At 36.3% G+C, this 22,302-nt stretch overlaps 1 protein-coding gene across 2 annotated transcripts in view; it reads left to right on the top strand.

Annotated features, from left to right (window-relative positions):
* Positions 1-4,957: 4,957 nt before the first annotated feature.
* dpysl5b (dihydropyrimidinase like 5b) overlaps positions 4,958-22,302 on the top strand; it is a 198,804-nt gene continuing 181,459 nt past the window's right edge. The window contains exon 1 of one of the 2 annotated variants that reach the window (XM_028797358.2): positions 4,958-5,107. The gene's annotated coding sequence lies outside the window, so the exon portion shown is untranslated. Of the gene's footprint in view, positions 5,133-22,302 lie in introns of both variants that reach the window. The other variant, XM_028797359.2, reaches the window with a different exon arrangement.

Below are 22,302 nucleotides of genomic sequence, written 5' to 3'. Positions count from 1 at the left end.
CTCTGAGGGTTATGGAAACCTGCTACTTATTTAAGCAGATTTGGGTCCAAGAAGGAAACCTAGCCATAAACACACCATTCAAAATGTTTTCAATGCCTCTTGCATGCTCAGTGAGTGGTTTACGTGTTCATCAGTGTTTGCAATTTTCTCTCATCTATTCATGCTAGAAAAAAAAAATTCTTTCATTTTTGTAGTAACATCAACTGAAGATTTACATGTATTGTCATCTGTACCTTCTAATTTTCATGATAGCATTTCATTTTTATTTTACTTTGCACTACCCTATTCATTGTTTCCTAGTACTGGTGTTTTATTTAGGGGTTTTCTGTTATGGAGAATTAACTCATGTCATTACTTCTTATTTGGCTTCATTTTTCCTTGGTTATTATTTTTCCACATTTTTTTTTTATTGTTAATGGCCAATGCCTTTTTGTTCTCTGTTGTCCTGGACATAACTCCATGTGGTGTCATCAATGTGGCAATTACAAAATTGATTCACTGTGCTTATGGACATCTAAGTTTGTGGATAAATACCAAAATAAATCATGAATATTTTTTTCAGTTTCTTACTTTTAGAGCTTGAAATTCTTTAACTTTCTCTTGACTTTCAATGTACATATTGTTTTTTTTAAGACATTTTGTCTTTTGTCATTTTGTTTTGAATTTATGAGTGTGTGTTTAGTGATTATGATTTGGTGACAGATCTTTAGTCTCCCTGATTCTGACCTCTGTTTCATTAATTTTGTTCTTACTCTCCTCTCCTGATGACGGTCTTATAAAAAATTTCTACCGTCACACCATGTCAGTACACTAATCATCACAAAAAATGAAAAATACTCTATCCAGAGCTGGATAATTAAAAATGAGCCAGGAGAGGAGGACTCTGGGGTTGTGTCAAAAGAGCATACAGAAAAACATGTATAGTCAGTGCTGAAAGATGAAAAGAGTCAAAAGGAATCAAATCAAAGCAGTTAACTAAAATCAAAATGGAAAATTAATGCTAAAAAGATAAAAAAAACATAACTAAGTTTTTCCCTAAATATTTTAGCAGGAATGGTGACTGTAAACTTTTCATGTGCAAATCTTGGATGCTGCGTGCTGTACAGTATGCCATCATTTTAAATAGTGTGGTGGAGATGGTATCACACACACACTCCAACCTTTGGCTCTGTCCATGAAAGTGGTGGAGATGCCATTGGCAGCAACAACAGGGAACCACCTAAAAAAACAATACAAGTCAAAATGGTAAAGATCATGGAGAAAATCTGTTAACAAAATGGTGGCTCAATGATATCACCTAAATAATGATAAACATTTGATGAAAATATAAACATAAATAATTTCAAACAAATTAGAATAGTTTAATATGAAAATCTTTGGGCATCATTGTAGCCTGGGGAGCACTTGCTCAAATCAGTCGGTGAATACAGTAGATTCAGGAGTGAACTGTTTGGCCAAACCCTACTTAATTACACCTGTTTTTACCAAATAAAATCACCTGCAAACAACACAGACAACAATGGAGTGGCTTTCTGTTGTTCCATTTGTCTTGGTATATTTATTGTTTAGGAATAGAAAAATGTGTTTGTGAGAGACTGAGAGGTACTGTAGAAAAAGTTTATACTCTTTGCATTGAACTTGAAATAAATTACTCAATGCCAAGGAAATACATTTTGTGAATTACCTTTAAAGTATTGTATTTATTAACTAGATGGATATAAATATATCTTGAACACAGAGCATTGTCCTACAGAGTGTAGGTTGGGACTGAGTTGCCTTTTTAAGTGAGGCTGCCAAGGAGTTTTACCCTTTAAAAGCCATAGAAGGTTCATGGCTGTGTTGGTCGTGGAGAAGCCAGGGTGCACCAGAGCTTGTTTCCAGATACCTGAACATGTTGTGTTGAAGAACTGGCATATTTCTCTAATTTTAATTCATCCAGAGCTGTCTACTTCACAAAATAATGGAGTCCATGTGACTCCACTCAGTACTTGGACTCTTCTACCTTTCTAGTCTAGTTTACTTTTTTTTGAAGAAATTTAAGATGTGATTGCCACCTTAATTGGGTGTCGCATTTTCATGAGTTGACATCGCCAGCGCCACTGCTAATGGCATGGTGCAGCACTGCGGACAGGAAAAGTGGGGTGGATGATAGGTGCATTCTTATATACACTACTAGTGTAGAGTTTGGAATCACCTAGAGATGTTCATATTTTTGGTTGATACCTTTTTTATCTACTTACCATTCAACCTATTTAAAAAGATTACCAAGACATTACAAGTCAAGTCAGAGATAAAGAATTTAGGGGTAACTATTGACTCTGATCTGAATTTTAAATCACATATTAATCAGATTGCTAGGACAGCATTTTTTCACTTAAGAAATATAGCAAAAGTTAGACCTCTTATAACATTGCAAGATGTTGTGAAATTAGATCACGCTTTTGTTTTCAGTTGGCTAGATTACTGTAACGCACTCCTCAGGACTACCCAAAAAAGACATCAGTTGATTACAACTAGTGCAGAATGCAGCTGCTAGAATCTTAACTAGGAAAAGAAAATCCAAGGAACATCACCCCAGTTTTGATGTCACTACATTGGTTACCTGTGCCATTTAGAATTGACTTTAAAATACTGCTTATGGTTTACAAAGCCTTAAATAATCTTGCTCCATCTTATATTTCGGAATGTCTTTCACCTTACACTTTAAATCATAACCTTAGATCTTCAAATGAGTGTCTGCCTATAACTCCAAGAGCTAAACTTAAAAGAAGTGGTTAGGCGGCCTTCTGCTGTTATGCACCTAAAATCTGGAATAGCTTACCGATAGGAATTCGCCAGGCTAATACAGTGGAACACTTTAAAACACTGCTGAAAACACATTATTTTAACATGGCTTTCTCATAGCTTCATTTTAGTTTAATCTTGATAATCTGTATATGCATTTAATTATCATTATCATTCATGGTGGCTCCAAAATCCGTACTAACCCATACTTTCTCTGCTATTCTTTTTCCAGTTTTCTGTGGTGGCGATCTGTACCACCACCACCTAATCAAAGCACCGTGATGTCCTTACATTGATGGATTAAAGGCCAGAAGTCCCCATGATCGTCGTCATAAAATTCTTCCATGAAAACCTTGAATACAATGAGGACTGATTGAGGTCATTTTTGTTGGGCAGAATGCCTAGTGGGGGCTGGGCGGACTCGTGGCCTCAGAACCCCTGCAGATTTTATTTTTCTTTCTCCAACTCCTGGAGTTTTTTTTTGTTAGTTTTTTCAGTCCTCCCTGGCCATCAGACCTTACTTTATTCTTTGTTAATTAGTTTTGCCTAATTTTATTTTTGTATTTTTTTTCTTTTTACTTTCTTCATCTTGTAAAGCACTTTGAGCTACACAACTTATATGAAAACGTGCTATATAAATAAATGTTGTTGTTGTTGTAGTCTCTAATGGCCATTAATGCTTGAAATACCTGATTTTTAATTTTCAACAGCCATTCCTTCATCTCCTAATGATCAAATCCCTTAGCTTATACGTAATTAGTTATGTGTAAATGCTCATTGGTTATTTTCCATTCAGAAATGGATAAAATTAACTGGTTCCTCAAAAACATGTTGGTCTATTTCATGAGATAGATTACTAAGAAGCTGAAGACTTCATACAAAGGTGTCTATTTCTGTCTTGAAAGAAGACGGCAGACTGGATCTAACCAGGACAGAAAAGGAGAAGGACTGTCCAGGTGCATATAAGGATAAGGAGATCAAGGTCTGTAGTGTGAGAAATAAATGCCTTACAGGTCCCCAGGTGATTTCTTCCTTAAATACACAGCAAATTCCAGTGTTGTCTGCAACAGAGAAAAGAAAATTTCATAGAAAAAAGCATTATCTGAAACTGGCTAATAAAAAGAAAAGGTTAAAATGGGCAAAAGAACACAAACATCGGATATTTGACCAATTTCATTACCACTATGTATTCTTTCAGCATAGCTGCTTGCAAGTCTTGCTCTTTATCAGGTTTACATTTCTATTTGCTGTAACCTGCACAGCCCCATAAACCTAACCTATAAAGAGATTAATTATGTAATGTAAAATTTGAGTTTCATGTGTTTGTACTATATCATCAGGAGGAAAAAATTAAAACTGGTATTCTAGACCTTGTTCTTTTTCTTTGGTAAAAGCCACATAGGACACTTTTCTTTTACAGAAACTGAAATACTATGGTACGAATTTGTGTGTGTATATATATATATATATATATATATATATATATATATATATATATATATATATATATATATATATATATATATATATATATATAAAGGGTTTAATATCAGTTTAACCGAGGTATAAACTAAATTATTATTTTTAACATTACGGATATAGCGTTTCTGACATATTTATTAAAGTATTAATGCTAATTTGCAATTTTATATTTTAAACTTGTTTTCTCTAATTAATACTTAATTCAAAATGATGGCAAAAGTAGAAGTGTTACATAAATGTCTTGCATATTCCTTCACGCGTAATTTATTAATTAGTAATTTATTGCTGCATAGCATACACCGACTCTTCAGGATAGTATCTTGTACGACGCAGTGCTCTTTTAAAAAATAAAGCGCTTTTTTTAACCATCAGCCTCTATGTTGATAATAGACAGTTCGATTCCTTAAAGCTTTTAGATATTTACCGCGCTGCTACACCCATTAACGCCCATCTCGGTAACCATGGTAACTGTGGACAGTCGAAGGGCTGGTCGATTGTTTGCAGGTGCAGTGTGCAAACTGTAACTAATTATGTGCAGAAACGACTGTAAACTGATGAAGACTACAACATCCAAGAAACACCGCTCTAAATAGTCGCGACCTCCTTGGCAAGTTGATTGGATAACACAAGTTGTCAGCTTGCCGGCGACTCTCTTTGATTGGTGTAGTTGCTGCAGTCGTACCGCGGAGCCCTTTGTCAGAATGCTGAGAGGAGATTCCGTTCTCTCGATCAAGTGCGGCAACCACAGCTCTGCTTTCTAGTGCCAGCTGTCACCAGCTTGCACAAAAAGGATTGTTTTCACATTGAGGGAGGAGGTGCGAAAAAGAAACACAAATAATAGGTAAACACCCTTTTGGATATAACAGGTCAGTAATATTTTAAACTGGACGGAAATGTGGTGGCATAACGGGATGCTCACGGTAATTTCAGGATGTGGAATTGGAACGAAAGCTTATTACCTGTTGGAAACTGAACGGCAGTGTTTTTTCAATGGCAGCAGCAAATTCAGTAGATGTAAAGGAGTTTAAGATTTCCTTCTAAAACAAATAGACCGTAAATTCCCACACCCAGCATAAAATGAAAAGAAACGCGACGGGCGCTGCTTAATGTTTGATGTATATTTGCTTGAATTTTGCTGCATATGGGGGGTTTGGAGTTGTTTTTAATAATGTGTGTTCAAATTGTTTAATCTAACGCATGGGTGGGCAGAGTTGTACATTTAGGGTTGGTAGCACTTCGTAGAGGGCTCTAAATACACACAACACACACACACGCAGTCTTGCGCCAAAGTTAATTAAAACAGTATTAGGATGTTTTTATATGTAATAAAGAGAGAAAATACGGTAAAAGAGAAAATAGAAGGCACACAATGCTAGTAATCCAGAGGTCTCCGGTGCCTTTCTGTGTGTCCTGACAGGTGCAGATGCCTATCAGTTTCTCGAGCGGGGGATAAGATTACATTGTGTCTGTGCAACAATACGGCGCCACCAGTTTCATTGTTGTTAATCCGTTAGTGGACGCAGGACTGAGGACAGGAGTGCATAGACATCTGCTGCTTTTATATTGGTTAAGGGTGAATCTCAGCCCACCTTCAGACACTCAGTTATTATAGTCGTAGAGAAATGCATGTTAAGAAGTTTAATTTTGATCTGAGACAATGAGTGTGTGCTATCATTTTTAAAACATTCTACACGAAATTCTTAACATTACAGTAATTTAGATATATTATACTTTGAATGGATAATTTATTTTTTGTAATTCGCTTTAGTATTTAAACATTCTAGTCTATTTTTGTTTTGTAAATATTTTGGCTATACATCTATGTTAAATGGGCATCATGGTGATGTATCTTTTCAATGACACGTAACATAAATCTATTATATAAGCACACTTATGAACAAGGTTACTTGCTTCTATGCGTGTTTGTGAATGTAGGGATTTGTGGATGCTACTTCTTTATCAATACTGAATGACCACGAAATACATTATAGTTTTTTTCTAGTATAAATAATGTACGGTAAATCTTAAAATCAGTCATTTAGATTCGCCTGCATGTCTAAAGGTGTCTGGGCGTGCTCTGACAACTGGATTCTATCTATCTATCTATCTATCTATCTATCTATCTATCTATCTATCTATCTATCTATGCATAAAATGCTTCATTGTTTAATTATTCGCGAAGAAACGATTTTTAAAAATGCAAGGCCCGAATGTGCTCCAGAATGTTACGTCAGTCTTGATCTATCAACTGAAAGTTTTTTTTATAACGTTTAGTGTGTGTGTGTCTGTATGTATGTATGTATGTGTATATATAATATAAACTTTACTGAACTGCAGAAGTCCTTGAATTTCAGTAGTTATTTGCAACTGATCAACTCATTGCCATTGTTTATATTTCTTAAATCCTGACATTTTCATTTATGAATACTTTTTCTCCCATTGGCTTTGTCGCCCCATATAGCCAGTGGTTTCCCTAACGATTAATGCATAGCTGTGGCCTGTGGAGGAAGCACTGTGCTTCTATTCTCTTTCTCTCTCTCTCTCGCAAACAAAGGGCCAGTTTCTTGTTGAGTGACCGATTTTCACAAATTACAATTTGCCTTTGGTTTGATCACCATATGTGTTTGTATTTTGCTAGAGGATTAACATGATGAAATAGAATGGATATTTTAAAGAGGGGGGTTTATCAGTATTTGGCACTCTAATCTGTAAGTGCAAGAGCGTTTCTGAGTGCACAGCCGCGATCGAGTAAAAAGGGAAAATGGTTTTCTCCAGAATGACTCTTTGATGATGGTACTGTTAAAAGGGTCAGCCAGAACGGACAAGCCAAGGTTCAAGCACACATTTCGGCTTAACATAATTCGTTTAACTCATGCATCAGCGTCATTGTTTTGCATTTAGCTGTCATTTAGAGGATTTTGGTTTTTAATCAGGTATTGCTTAGAATGGAGAAAGGGAAAATAATAATTAAAAAAAAAAGTGTCAGGTCGCGCCCATGGCCGCTTATTATGGCAGCTCATCGGCTGCGAGACTGAGCATTGGGCCAGGATGCTTTCCATGTGTTTTCTGCCGGCTGCTGCCCGTCACGCCCTGTCTGTAGGACTAAACCAATTCAGTTTGTCATTCAGCTGCAGTCTGGGTAGCAAAGGCCTGGTGTGTCTTCTAAATATGACGATTTAGGCCTCGTCTAGTTGTGTTGGAACGATTTTTTTAAATAATTTGTCTATTGATCGAAAGCTCATAACAGTAAAACCTGAAGGCATTACTTTTTACGTCACCCATGACAGTTGTTAATTTTCATGACTACACTATGTGGCAGTTAATGTCGACTACTCTGCTTGTTTTAACACTATTGAACACATTCGAAACATGACACATTTATGCTACTGCTAAGGGAAACATTAACAAAAAGATGTTATTTAAACACTCCAGGAACACATTCTATATTTATCTGTCTGGATTATTAGAATACATTTTTATCGGTAGGCAATCTCTCGAGTCTTTTTAACAAAAAACATCGTAAACTCTTTATATCTTACTGGAATTTATGTAGAATGACAGCAGCGAGCACCGACCTGGGCTCTGTTTCCTGCCCTTGTAGATGGATAGATTTTGATTCTGTGAATATTCCTGAATATTACAGTGAGAGAAATTAAACATACTTAATCCATGTTTGGGCACATGTCATTAATATTATTTTATAACAACGAAGATGCAGTTTGTATAGACCTCTGGTTTATTTGAATGTCCAGTGGCTGCTTTTCTTTCCAGACGTTGTTCTTATAATTGCTTAGTTCTTGCTTTTAAATTAATTTGTCTCAGTTTCGATTTAAAATTTTTCCTTGATATTTATTATTTGTGTGCTTTTAAGTTGGAATTTGCCTGCATTTGGCACATTGGTTAGAGCTAATGGCATAAAACACTTTCTCAAATAAAAAGATTTTATCTGTGTGAATAAAGTACATGGCAATTTATTTAAAATGAGGCTTCAGTCTGAGCTTAGAAATTTGGAAAGAAAGCACTCCATTTTAAACTCAGTGTAAAGATATGGTATAATTCTAGCACTACGCAAATCTAACATGATGCAAATGTTAGAAATTGTTGAGACTATTAGATGTGTTTTAGAAATTGCTTAAAACGTTTAAGATTAATGCTTAGTGTTTTCAATGGTATTTTTTACTGTGGGGAATATACGTAAAAATCAGCATCAAACATTAGCAATATAAAAAACAAATAACCAAAGAATACAGTGTACAAGGTACTCTTTCATACCTTGTACAGAAGTTAATTTTCTCAGATATGAAGGCAATGTTTTTCTAATGGGCCACTTGGGAGCATTACTAATATTGGTAAGAACTGACAGAACGCAGAATGAAAGTTGTCTGATTGAGCCGAAACAGCTAAACTCTTGGGAGTAATTGACAAGTACTAACAAGATGTAGTGTCCACTGAGGATGAGGAATGGTATGGTCACTAGCTTTGAGATCCTAACAGATTAAAGAATCTGGAAGGGTTGACTTTTGATGGGCATGGGCTTCTTGAAACTGAGTCAAGGTACAGCAGTAACTATTCTTTAGCAGAGCTTCCCAGTTTCACTTCTTGCATATCACACTGGCTACAGGCATTTATACCAATACATTTCTAGTTCTTGAACAGTTCCTACCTTTATTTTATGTCTTGGTTTTAATTTTGACTCCTATTTTGGAGAAGTAAAGTGCATTCTGTCTTAGCCGTTGAACAGCAGAGCAACTGTTTGTCTTTGCACAAATAGGAAAGGGATCATGGGGTACTGTGTGCTATTTGTGGAAGGTATCAAAGTTGAGGTACTGTGGCTTCTGCTATGTGCCGTCACTCCTTTTTCTCTGTACATATTTGTTGAGTTTTTTCTCACAGATGTAGCATTAAATCCTATCAACTTAACAGTAGAGTAGAATTGTGCTAAGCGTGCATTTCCTGTCTTCTCCCATCCATAATATTCATAGACAGGATATCTAGGCTCAGCCAAGACTTGGGGAGTAGTCATTTCCATCTTTGCTATTTAATCTTTTCAGGTCAATTTAGTTTGTTCTTATTAACTGCAGTCCACACTTAAGAGTTCAGGGTATTACACAATAATTACAAATATAGTATGAAAAAAGAAGAGCAACATAAACACATTAAATAATGCTGAAATATACACAGAGAAACATCATGCAATATATTCAGAAAATATTGCATTAAGATCGCATGATTCAAAGAAACAGCAGCAGCTTTAACAAGAGTATGGTATACTAATATAAAGTGTCTTAGTTTAAATACTGAGACCCACGGGACTTCTCTAATACTGGTAAGTAGATCATTCTCTTGCTCCCATATGACTGTGATCTATGGCACAATGGAGCTAACTGCAGTCAAGAGTGACATGGTTGGGATAAAAATCAGCACTTTTAAATTGGAGGCAGTGGGCTGAAAGGATCTACCTTATCTGAAGCTTTTCTCGCATCCAACCGAGTCTTTTGTAAGCTGATCTACATTAATCCCAAAGCTTAGGGTTGAGATTCTCAAAAAATAAATCCATAAATGCTTTTATTATTTAGGTGCCTCATAGTTCTGGTTGTAAACTGTGCATTTTATTGTGTCTATTTTCTAGCCTACTTATCAGTTCAGGGTATCTGGAAGTAACATGAAAATGCACACCTATGCACACACCCACACTCACTCTAACTAGTTACCCTAACCCACATGTCTGGGGGCACCCTGAGGTAAACCCATAGAGACAAAGGGAGAATGGGCAAACTCCACTTAGGTATTTTCTTGGCCTGGATTCAATTCCAGGTCTGAGGCAGCAGTAGTAACCAGAATGCCAATGTGTCATCAGGAGGAAATTGAATATAATTTCATAATCTGAGTGGAAAGGCTTTTCAAAGGATCTGACTTAAAAAACTTCCCTAAATGTTGTCATTTTCCACATGTAAATTTAATATTAAAGTCACCAATCAAGATTACTTTATCAAAAATTTAAAGTAATACAGATGAAATGTTACCGGACTTGACAAATAATAAGTATGGCCAAGGAAGTGTAGGAGTTAAATTAATCTTGATTTGATTTTAATGTCTAAAGACCTCAAAATATGTAATATTATCTGAACATTTCAGAGGTGCTTAAATTTCATTATAAATCACCCAAAATATGCATCCTCCCACATAGAAAAAGGTAAGATGATTATCTAAAGCTTCAGCTAAGGAGAGCCAGGTTTCAGTATGAGAACAACGTCCAGATCTTGTACTTAAAATAGTGTCAGCCAGACTTACTTTATTTTGATATAAGCATTTGTTTAATAGAAACAACTTTAAGTTATGCATATTTACCATTTATTTATGTACACACTTCTGTTGGGAGATTTTAATTAAATCCTGCCTTGTGGCCAGTGTTGTCTGAATGGGCTCCAGCCCTCTGTGGCCTGAAGTGGTGTGAAAGAATGAATGAATGATTTTAGAAGACAGGTAATTAGTAGTGTATTGAAGTAATTGATTGGGCAATTATACTATATGCCCATTTTTTGCCTTTGATTACACATTGATGATGCATATTTTTCATTCACGTAGCCTCTTTTTTCAGGCTTCTGGCATTTGTCAGGTCATCAGTTAAGTTACAGAGTACTATAAATTACACTTTTGATTATGCCCAGCAAGCAGCTACACTGGAATGATATTAATAATGAAAGAATTAATGCTAAAGGGGTTTAGTTTGCTTGTTTTTTGAGGTTTTTTTTTGTATTACCTTGTTTAAGTGACTCATAAGGGTGGAGGGGTGTTGTATAATAATTTGGTTTAAAAATGGATGGATTTATGCAATGCAATGTGGGACAAGCAATTGTGCTTTCAATTACAGGTCTGTTTGAATCTCCTGGGTCAGAAGTCAAGCTTTGTGTAGATGAGCAGAACGCAAGATTACTTTTAATTTGGTGTCTGATTTTTGTACATGTCTGTTGCTTATAGTCAGAGAGAGAGAGAGATATGTTTAGCTACTTTTTTAGTACTAGGGTGTTGTACCGTGTTAGCCATTATGAATGTAGAGAAAAGCCAAGCAAAATGACACCTTTTATTGGCTAACTAAAAAGATTACAATATGCAAGCTTTCGAGGCAACTCAGGCCCCTTCTTCAGGCAAGATGTAATCGCATATTGTAATCTTTTTAGTTAGCCAATAAAAGGTGTCATTTTGCTTGGCTTTTCGCTACTTTTTTAGAAATGCACCCGAAAAACGAAATAGGGAAAAATAATCTTTTGAACTGCACCAGACAATTGAGTGAATGTTTCCAAAGCAGAATGTTGAAAAATTTGGAAAGATTTTGGTTAAGTCATTTCACAGGAATCTGCTCACAATTTGAATCTTCATATCTAACATTGATGCGATTCAACAGCTTCATAAATCTAGATTCTGTCATGGTTGGTGCAGGTTGGAAGGTCATTGAAGAACAACTAAGAAGACCGAATTGAACAATGAAAAATGAATATGTACAAAGTAGGAGAAATCAGAGTTTAAAAAATAATTTCCTGGGGTTGCTAAATATTACCAGATGCCAGCATAATTGAACATGTTTTTAAATTGTAGATCACTGTGATACACAGTACTGGACAGCTCATAGACATGAAAAAGGGGTTAAAAGGAAATGTGTTTTTGACTGTATTGGGATAGAGGGAATGTTTAAAGACAGCCTGAGTGGAATAATTGGCATGTCAAAAGACTTGTTCTTCAGTGACCTGTGTCTATGAAACAAAGCAGTGTAGAGCTAAAGGCCAATAACATGTCAGTTCACCAAGAAAAAAGTAATATTTACTCTAAATTTGCTATAAAAACTGTGTATTGTAGTAGAGAAGTGTACAATTAGCTTGGTGTCATGTTAGTGAGTACTACCTCAGTAGTACAAATTGCTGAGGTGCAAATCCTCTGTTAAATTCATATACAGATATATATGCTTCATCGGCCAATGGAGTGCATTTTTCAAAATCTTGCAGAACAACTTCCCTTCTCTTTGTCTATGTTCCAGTGGACTTACGAATCCATATTACTAACTGAAGGTTGTAAACCAGATATGGACGCAGGGCGCTGGGCGCATCGAGGCGCCCGCGCACTGCCGCACTGCAACGAGCCCGCCCATAGCTAACGACACAACCACAGAGACGAGAACGTTGTAAACCGGATATCATGAATCGCCTACCAGTGTGATACGACACAGCCACAGAAAACACAGATTGGATGTACCAGACTCAGCCGTTTGCTTAGGCTGTACAAATCCGAGCCCATAGCTAACGACACAGCCACAGAGAAAACAAAAACGAAACGATTCAGCGCATATTTGAATCACATTACAGTATTACAGTACGGAATCCCTAGACGTCCAGACTTCGAAGCGCACACACACTGCCGTCTACAACGCGCTTCTGAAACACCACAGGCAGAGGAGTCACGGCTCAAAAACGAAAAAGCTCCCAGGCAAAGGAGTCACGGCTCAGAAACGAAACAGCTCAACCAACGGAAATACAAATCCGAGCACAAAGCTAACGAGACAGCCACGGAGAAAACAAAAACGAAACAATTCAGCGCAAATTTGAATCACATTACAGTATTACAGTACGGAATCCCCAGACGTCCAGACTACACAGCATATTTGAATCACATTACAGTATTACAGTACGGAATCCCCAGACGTCCAGACTACACAGCATATTTGAATCACATTACAGTATTACAGTACGGAATCCACAATGTCCAGACTACACAGCATATTTGAATCACATTACAGTATTACAGTAATACATTATTAACAGTCCAGCCACAGAAAACACAGAAACGACACCAGATGGAAGAAAACAATAAACGAACGCTCTGTATTAAACGTAAGTGCGATTATAATTCCTAACAGTAAACGACTTATAGCTAACGGAGTCACGGCTCCGAAAAGAAACAGCTCAACTAACGGAAATACAAAAACGAGCCCGTATGGATAGAATGAATGAACAAAGGTGCCCACACAAAGACACCGCTTTAGTACAAATATGTTTATGTAATTAAATGACAACTTTACCATGGCTACGAGCTGTAAACTAAACCTCAGGTAAATCGTGTACGCCAGGTTGTACAGCCGCCCGAATGCGACCGCCCACACTACCGCATATACCATCTTCGTTTAGTAATGTAGCCCTCCATGCCCGGATCCGCCAACATGGCCACTTCAGCACGCAAATCCGCCGCCGTCAGCAAACAACTTCTCGCTGATGACACAGCCATAGAGACACAAAAACGAAACTGCATGGCTAAAAACAATAAACGAAGGGGCCTACAACTGAGTCACAGCTCCAAAAAATATGTTTATTTAATTAAATTAACTTTCCCAGGACACACCCACCCTCCATGATATTTCATCCCTCCAAGTATTGGAGGGAACACAAAGTGATTGCCATTCTTGGATTTGCGATTCTTTCGAGAATCGCGGGCTTGCTGGTACACAAGAGTGACAGTGTTTCAAGTCCAGTCCTGCATGACTACATGAAATGTAATGAGTCAAAAGACTGCAATATCAACATATACTTGTTGAAAAAGTCTAAGGCCAACACAGATACCACATTCAATGGAGGGAGCAAACAAGCAGCCAGAAATGTCCCTTTTGACTCAAAGAATTTTTATGAAAAAGTCTGTTTCTACTTTTTTCTTGGTTCGGATGGAAAAGCAAAGTGTATTCAATGTATTTAAAGCGATGAATCGGGTCAGTTGTTAGAATATCTTTGTTAATAATCAGGCCTAATTTATGCCATCCTCAGACAGGTAGGACTACATTGTTCCAGAGGACATAGTCAGTATGTACATGAGTGGTCAAAATCTCTCCATGAAAAAGTTTTAAAATATTTAAATGAAGTCACAAGAAATGTGTTTCTCTACCACAAATAGAGAAATTAGTCAACTGTCTTAACTTTGGGAAAATGCATTCTACAGGAAAAACCTCATCTGAGCAGTCTATAATATTAGAGGTTGTTTCTACTTTAAGCATACTTTGCTAATGAGGAACTGCAATGCTTGCAGTCATTAAGCAAATCATACTTTTAGAGGAATGTTTCAGAAAATAACTGGCACCCATTCATATACTGAAAGTGAAGCACATGTTGGTTATGCATCAAGATAATAACCTGAAGCAAGAGGTAGAGGGAAAACGAATTTTATAGGTTTGGAATGGTGTTTTTAAAGTATAATCCTAAACTCCCTTGTGATGCCCTGCATTAACCAAAGGTGAATTTAACAGTTTATGCCCCAACATCTGTAAAAGTTACTGAGCTGAAGCAGGTCTGTATGGAGGAGCAAGTTATAATTCCCCCAACAATGTGAGAACCTAATCAAGTACAGAAAAGGTTCTGTTGCAGTTATCAATGCTAAATGTGATATACGCAGTTGCAACACTGGGAATTGGCCATTGTGATTCTGGACTTGGTTTTTGGTATTTTTTGATTGGTCTTTTTTTAGGCCAACGTTCAGTATTTTGCTCTTTTGATTAAAACCCTTTGTTAATAAAACTGCATTATTATCTAATTCTAAAAAAAAACACTGCTTTGTTTCTTTGGGTCAGATGTTTTCACAGATCCCCTCTTCATTTTTGATTTTTTAAGCTTGGTCTTTTCTGTGTACAGGCTGCAAGCCAGTTTAAGAGTTTGGAATTGTAAGGTGTAGTCCTTGAAATGAAATCTTTTTTTGAGTTCACTGTGAGTCCTGGAACTGAAACAACTATTTGAAGAGTTTTCTGGTATGTCACCTTGGATAATGGCGTCCACCAAATTTATTATCAATAAAGGGTAAGGCATTGGACTATATAACTTTAGTTCCCCTGCTATGTCAGGTATAAGTGTGAATAAGATGATTTACATTTAAAGTGCTGCTCTTTGGTATGAACTAGTTTGGTAGAAGTTAGATGGCAAAGATGTTTAGATAATTTTCAGCTACAATGCATATGCTCCTTAGTACTTAACAATTTTAATCCGTGATGTTCCCAGCTGACTGCACTTTAAAGATGATAAAATGTCACATGTTTAAAGGAGAAGAATACACATTACATTGTCCTTGCCATATTTTACTTTTTCAATAGCTTCTTCTGTCAGCCAATTCTGTAATTATTTTAAGTGCTTTGACAAATTAATTCTGGTGAAGCCCTAATACTGCAGTAAAGCACTGTTTCGCTCATGCTCCCTTGCATTAGTCCGAGACATTCATTTTTCTCGGTGTTCCTGATGCATTAAGGCATTGAAAGTAAGGACCTTTGTAATGATGCTTGGATTTTTCTATTTTTCACCGCTTCATTATGTTAAGTTGTGTTATTGTATGATTTTATTTTTAAAATGAGAACAATTCTTAAAAAATATAATTTTCTATTGATTTGAACAAAGTTCAATGCCATTTTATCAAAGAAGATATTAATAAAGTTTAATTTTATTAATTTTTTTTTTAAATATATGCAATTCCTAAATTTAGGACTTTTGATATCACTTATGACCAGCAGTAAGATCATTCTTTCTGACTATTAAATACAAAATATCATCCAGTCCTCTCTGATTTTTTATTCTCCTTTAAATTAACTTTTCGGTAAATTTAGGTTTATGTGGCCCTCAGAGCTATGAGGTTGATTCATTAGTGAAAATCAATTTTGCTTAGGTTGTCTACAAAGAAAAAAGAATTTCTTTTTATGTAGTCAGTCAATCAGTGGCATATAGCTTTATCCATCCATCCATTTTCCAGCTCGCTATATCCTAATTACAGGGTCACGGGGGTCTGCTGGAGCCAATCCCAGACAACACAGGGTGCAAGGCAGGAAACAAACCGTGGGCAGGGCGCCAGCCCACCGCAGGGCACACACTTGGGACAATTTAGGATGGCCAATGCACCTAACCTGCATGTCTTTGGACTGTGGGAGGAAGCCGGAGCACCTGGAAGAAACCCACGCAGACACGGGGAGAACCCAGGTCTCCTAACTGCGAGGCAGCAGCGCTACCCACTGCACCACCGTGCCGCCCATATAGCTTTATTTATACATAAATTTAATACTGATAATACACAGTTTAATTTTGAATGCCTACTTTTTCTGTTCTGGGTTGCAAGGAAAGGCAGAGTCAACCCTGTATTGGCCATTGCAGTGCATAGTTGTGCTCACAATTGGATGCCATCAAATTAACATTCTTCTTCAAACTGTTGTAGAGAATTCAGAAAAAAATAAGGGGCATACAGACTGTTCAAAGAAGCTATCCTGAACAGGAATTAAAGTGTATATACAGACTATTTTTTAACATGTTTATCTTCTACTCATGTTGTGTTTATGATTATTGTATAGTTACCATGTCTGACAAAGGAAACTCATAAAAAATTGTTTTAATTATTAGTTATTATTCATGAACATACACACAAAAATAGAATGTTTCCATCATGTCACATTTAAGTACAAAATTGAAAGGAAATTTTATTTCCTCTGAGGGGACAAATAAAGTATATCTAATTTAAATTTAACAAATTACACAATTTATTCATTTATACAATATTGTTTTAAATCCATGTACCATGAAAATATTTAGTCATTCTAATATTTTAAACATATAAGTAAAAAAAAATATTCCTTGACTTACCCTATACTTTCTGTAGTTTTTGTCACTTCTTAGATCTAAAACTTTGGTGGCCCATCATTTGTACATTTTTTTTCTCGTGCATCCTAATTATGTATTCAGCAGTAGTCCACAATAATACTGATATCTCGATGTCTCTGGTAACTTCTTTCCATTTCCTTGATATCCTGGTGGAATCTTTCACCCTGGTCTTCACTTGCTGCTCCAATATTTTCAGGAACAAAATCTAAATGCAAATCCAAACAGTGAATTTGGAGACTCATGTTGCTGCTTGATTTCTTAAACTTAACTAATCAATTTTTATAACTACTTTATAATTTAGATTGTTGCCTAAACACTTAAAAATGATTTCTTTGAATGTTAAACAAGTCCTTCTCTCAAGGTTTGTTCATCACAATTTCAAAGTCTGCATTACAAATCAGTTTTTTACTATCAGGTCTAGCAAAAATACACTCCCTCAGTTTAGTTTAGACAAACCCAGAAACGTTCTGCCCAAATGCATACACAGTAATGCGCTGCATTGTTTGATAGGGCTGTGACAAATTGTTCCATTAATCCAAACTTAATATGAAGCAGTGGTAGCAGCATTTATTTGATTCACCAAGTTAGGTCTGTTGATGTTTTGCACCTGTAGAAGAAGAATGTTCTCCTCAGCACCATGTATTTTGTGTGTTTAGTAAATTAGAATCTTTATAATAACTATTTTGTAACTTGCCAGTGAGAGACGCTTTGGCTTATGAACTAACAAAAATATGTTATTCCAGGGTTCAGGAGAAATAGTGTCCAGATGAATAAAATGTAAGCTGTTTCTTGTTTTTCCCTTTCTCAGAGTGAATGTTTCAGGGACAAGGTCACAAGGCTGCAGAACTGTACATGTAGTTTATGCAAAGGCGTCTCTCCTGTGCTTAGCTTCCAAAACACAGATAATGCTTAGCTCAACAGACATATTGTTTAACTTTACTGTTTTGATAAGGATGTTCTTTCTGTCTTATTAATCATGAGATGCTGAAGTATAAAAAACCCCTCCTGGCTTTTGATCAGGGTTCAATTGAGCTTTGCGGCAATAAGTTATGCTCTTTTGAATCTCTACTTATATACTGCGACTCCAAATTAATAAACGGGAGAATTTAGAAACTATTATCTGTCTGCTTTTCAGTGTGCCTTTTTCGTCCACACACCAAAGTGTAGTCTTTTTTATTTTTTTTTTCTAGGTGGCCATTCCTTCTAAACCCAATGTCAGTTCTTGATTCTGCTGTCCCACTCACAGAAAAAACATGGGACTTTTGTATGTCCTGACTTGTAAACTAATAAGATAAACAGAACTTTCAGGCCCACACATATGAACCATAGACATAAACATAGATTTTAATATTAAAGTTCTAATTAAATAAAATATTGACAATTAATTATAGTGTGAAAAAACTGGCTTAAACCAAAAGAAAAATAAAGTGTGACAGCTAAAAATGTGTTAGGTGATGGAGAAAGTTCAATACCCAAAAATATATAAAAATGACATGCAATAATCAATTTTGCAATATAATGTTTCTCACCAACACATGTTGCCCAATTCAGTAACTCTGAAGCCGATATGTAATGGAGAAGATGGATGTTTTAATGTTTCACAGTGTTTCTTTTTGTAAATTTGCCAAATTCCTATATTTTGTTTTCTTGTTTAATATTGTGTCAATTTCATTCTTAGACCAATGTACCTTTACAACACAAAGGATATAATGGATACAAAGAGAATAAACAGGTTTACAGAAGGCTTTTATTAAAGAACTGCTAAAAATTCTGGAGTACAGATTCAGGACTATGTGGGATAGAAACTGTAGAACAGATAATAAGTATATAGGTTGTTTTTATTTGTTTATTTATCTGTAAAATCTTTGATTTCCGTTTTTATTCTGTCTGAGGGCAGCAGACAGGCATTTATTTCTTAGATCAATAAGATGCTCTTTTAACTGAAATTGCTTTTTTTGCAGAATATATAATCTGCTTATTTTGAAGAGGATGTTGTGAGTATATTAGGGGTTCTTAGAGTTTTCCTAGTGTGACCCTCCATTGAGAATGTGTAGGTAAATTTATAAAGGTTTTCCCCTTGGCAGTTTTCATCTCTTCTTATTAACTAGTTCTTATGTTATATAATACTATTAAATAGCAAAGAACTGAGTTCTTTTCTAGAAGTATCAGAATTCTTTCCTTGGAAGTTTTTTTTGTCATTTTGCGATTACATCATATAATGCACATCAAAGGTAGAAAAACTGCTCCGCCAATGGAGCTATACAAACTATATATGCCCTAAATTCATACTTGACATGTATTTTAAGCATCATACTTTCAGTTTCACAGAAAGAGGTACATGCACAAATTGTGAGTGAGGAAGGTGACTTGGTGTCAATAAAACAAATCTGTTTCTTACTTTTAACATTTTTTATCAGTATTTTGTTTACGTCACTGCAATGTCATTTTGCTTGCCATTTTTAATAGACAGTAGTTGGCCCCATTTTGGGTCTCATTGCCATGTGCATTTCTTGTTTAGAATGATGCCCATTACCAGTCATGTAATTTGACATATTCAAGTCAAGACATTTTAAGATGGCAACTTTAGAGATAGTGTTTAGTTGGTGAAATGATTACTAATTATGGTTAGCGCCTTATGCTATTTGTTTTTGACTCTGTGCTTTGATTTTATTTTTAGTTATTGATACTGGCTTTGGTTAGTCTCTCTGTTTTGTGACCACAGCATTGTTTTCTCCCTACTTGATCATTTTCTCCCTTAAGGTCCCTTTATTTTTATTTTATTTATTTATTTTTTGCTAAGGATAGTGCTGCCAGGCAAGAGGAAAAGAGGAAGGCCTAAGAGAAGGTTTATGGATGTGGTGAGAGAGGACATGCAGGTGATGGGTGTAACAGATCAAGATGCAGAGGACAGAAAGATATGGAAGAAGATGTTCTGCTGTGGCAACCCCTAACGGGAGCAGCCGAAAGAAGAAGCATGGCCTCTGGACATGCTGTAAAATTATTTCATATTGTTAAGCAATAAAAAACCTCACTCCTCTTCAAGCAGAAAGCATAAAATTGACTTCAAACACCAAACAGACTCTTCTGAGTAGATGAAGGACTCCTCCTCTGATCTTTCCTTTAACCAGAACAGCATTATATAGGGTGTCCCACTTGGGAGTACAACTTTAAAAATGCGAATTACTCTGCAACGCGTGCATGTATCATCATGCAACAAGGTTCAAAATATTCCTTATTTAATGAAGAATTGATTCTGTGTCATAAAGAGGCGGGCACTATAGCGGGTGCCGCTACGGGGCAACAGGACGGGGCAACGTGCCATACCTCTCATGCCAGTATGGAAGAGATCCGATCGTTTTTTGGAGACAGGGTGATCTCGAAAGGTTTGTGGTCACCTCGATCGCCCGATTTAACTCCCCCAGATTTATTTCTATGGGGATATTTAAAGGGCAAGGTTTATGCAAGCAAACCCAGGACCATCGAACAACTGAAAGCAAACATCGAGCGTGAAATTGTTTCCATCGACAGTGACATGTTGCAGAGGACATTCTCAAATATGGAGCGTCGCGTTTCCTTGTGCGCGGACGTTGGGGGAGGACATTTTCAACACCTTTTGTAATGTGGACTTGTTTTCCACTAAATACAGGTATGTTCAGTTCTTACAGCTCGCCTTTACGTTCAATATCCTCAAGTTCTGCTGCTGCACTTGCTACTGAATGCTTCTCTGTAGGCAGAGCTAAAGTTATCTAAACGACAGGAAATTAAGTCTTTACCTGTCTTTGAATGTCCTCTTTAGAGAAAAAAGTCAATTTGTCTCATTAAGACAGGGTTGTCTTTGCATGTCGCTGTTGTTTAGCTGAATCTTAAAAACAAGTCATTTACATTTAGAGCAAAATAAGTTTGTTCCATTAGCAGCAGTACCTGGTTACTAATTAAGAAAATGGCTGGAATGAAAACCTTCAGCCACTGAAGCTATAGGTTTGGAGGATAACCCTTCTGCATTAAGATATGTTTGTTCTCTGGCTTCACCACTGCTTCACCATTTACATGACATTGCCTCTGTCCAAAGGAAATTAAGGATGCTGTATTTATAACATTCAGACAAAGATGTCCCCTAACAATTTTTGTAATCTACATGAAATTACTGAAAATCTTGGTAATTCAAAGCGACAGTGTGTACTTTGCCTGCTTGGATTCATGCCAAGCAGAGTATTGTTTGTTGTGCACATATTAAGTTACTCTGTTTGTGTTGCGGAAGATCTTGGTTTGGGTTAGAAGTCCCTTTTAACGATTTTATGTTAAATGCACATGGATTTTTTCTGCACCAGAAAAAAAAGGTGTTTTGAAGCAAAGATTCTAAATTAACCCATTTGTTTCAATTATACAGTAGGTTTACTATCATTAGGAGCCTTACCTCAAAATCCAGAAGCAGGCATTTGGCCTGCATAGGCCCAACAAAAAAGGGTAAAAGGCTTTATATTTAAATAAGCAGAAAGAAAGATAGGAATCATTAAAATCATTTGGTTCATAATAATAAAAAATGTATTCAATGAAAATGTTACAAAAATAGAAGAAATATGACAAAACTACACCAAGTAACTATAAACAAAGAGTAATATGTTGTATGAATAAAATGTATAAAATGAATAAGAAAGAAAAGCAAAATATTTAAATGAAGAATCTTATTATAAACAAATCAAAACAGTACAAAACCTTAATCCAAAAATCAAATACTAGAAACCAAGAAGAAATAACTTGGAAAATAAGAAATCCAAATGGAAAGATCAAAAGGTAATGGCCAAGTAATACTGTTCCCTGCACTTCTAATGCTCCTTGCATCACCCATCGACGACAGATGCTTATAGCGTTACTGTGATCAGCGCAGATTTGCTTCCTCGGTGCTCTGCTGCAGTGCTGTGACCCTGCAGTTGGCTCGGCAATGGACAAGCAATCTTCAACAGACGCGGCAATCGCACTTCAGGATGCAGTTTGGTATGTTGTCCTGGGGTGTGGAGGGGGGCCATTGGGGGGGTCTCAAAAGAGTTCAGAGACTTCACAACTTGCACCCAGGAATACAACCTTCTTTTAGGAGTCCTTCACACTTCACCGAGGTATGAATGTCACTGAAGCCTTCCTATTGGGAATATTCTTTCTCCTTCACCTTGATTAAACTGGATGATAAAGAACTTGGTTATCAGCCCTTAGAATTGTAATTGAGCAGGCGTGCAGGTGGGAAAGCAGGTCTTAATAAACTTTCATCTTTAAGCATTATTTAATAGATAGTGCCATAAAACTAAATAAAAATAAAGTGTGAACACCATACAGCCTTGTACTGTTAGATGTGTAGTTTTTCCATATCTTGTACTGCTTGAAATGTCAGCAG

This window comes from Erpetoichthys calabaricus, chromosome 3 (genome assembly GCF_900747795.2).
Source record: "Erpetoichthys calabaricus chromosome 3, fErpCal1.3, whole genome shotgun sequence".
Taxonomy (NCBI): domain Eukaryota; kingdom Metazoa; phylum Chordata; class Cladistia; order Polypteriformes; family Polypteridae; genus Erpetoichthys; species Erpetoichthys calabaricus.
Note: the sequence above shows the minus strand (reverse complement) of the source record. Positions and strands in the feature narration are given on the sequence as shown.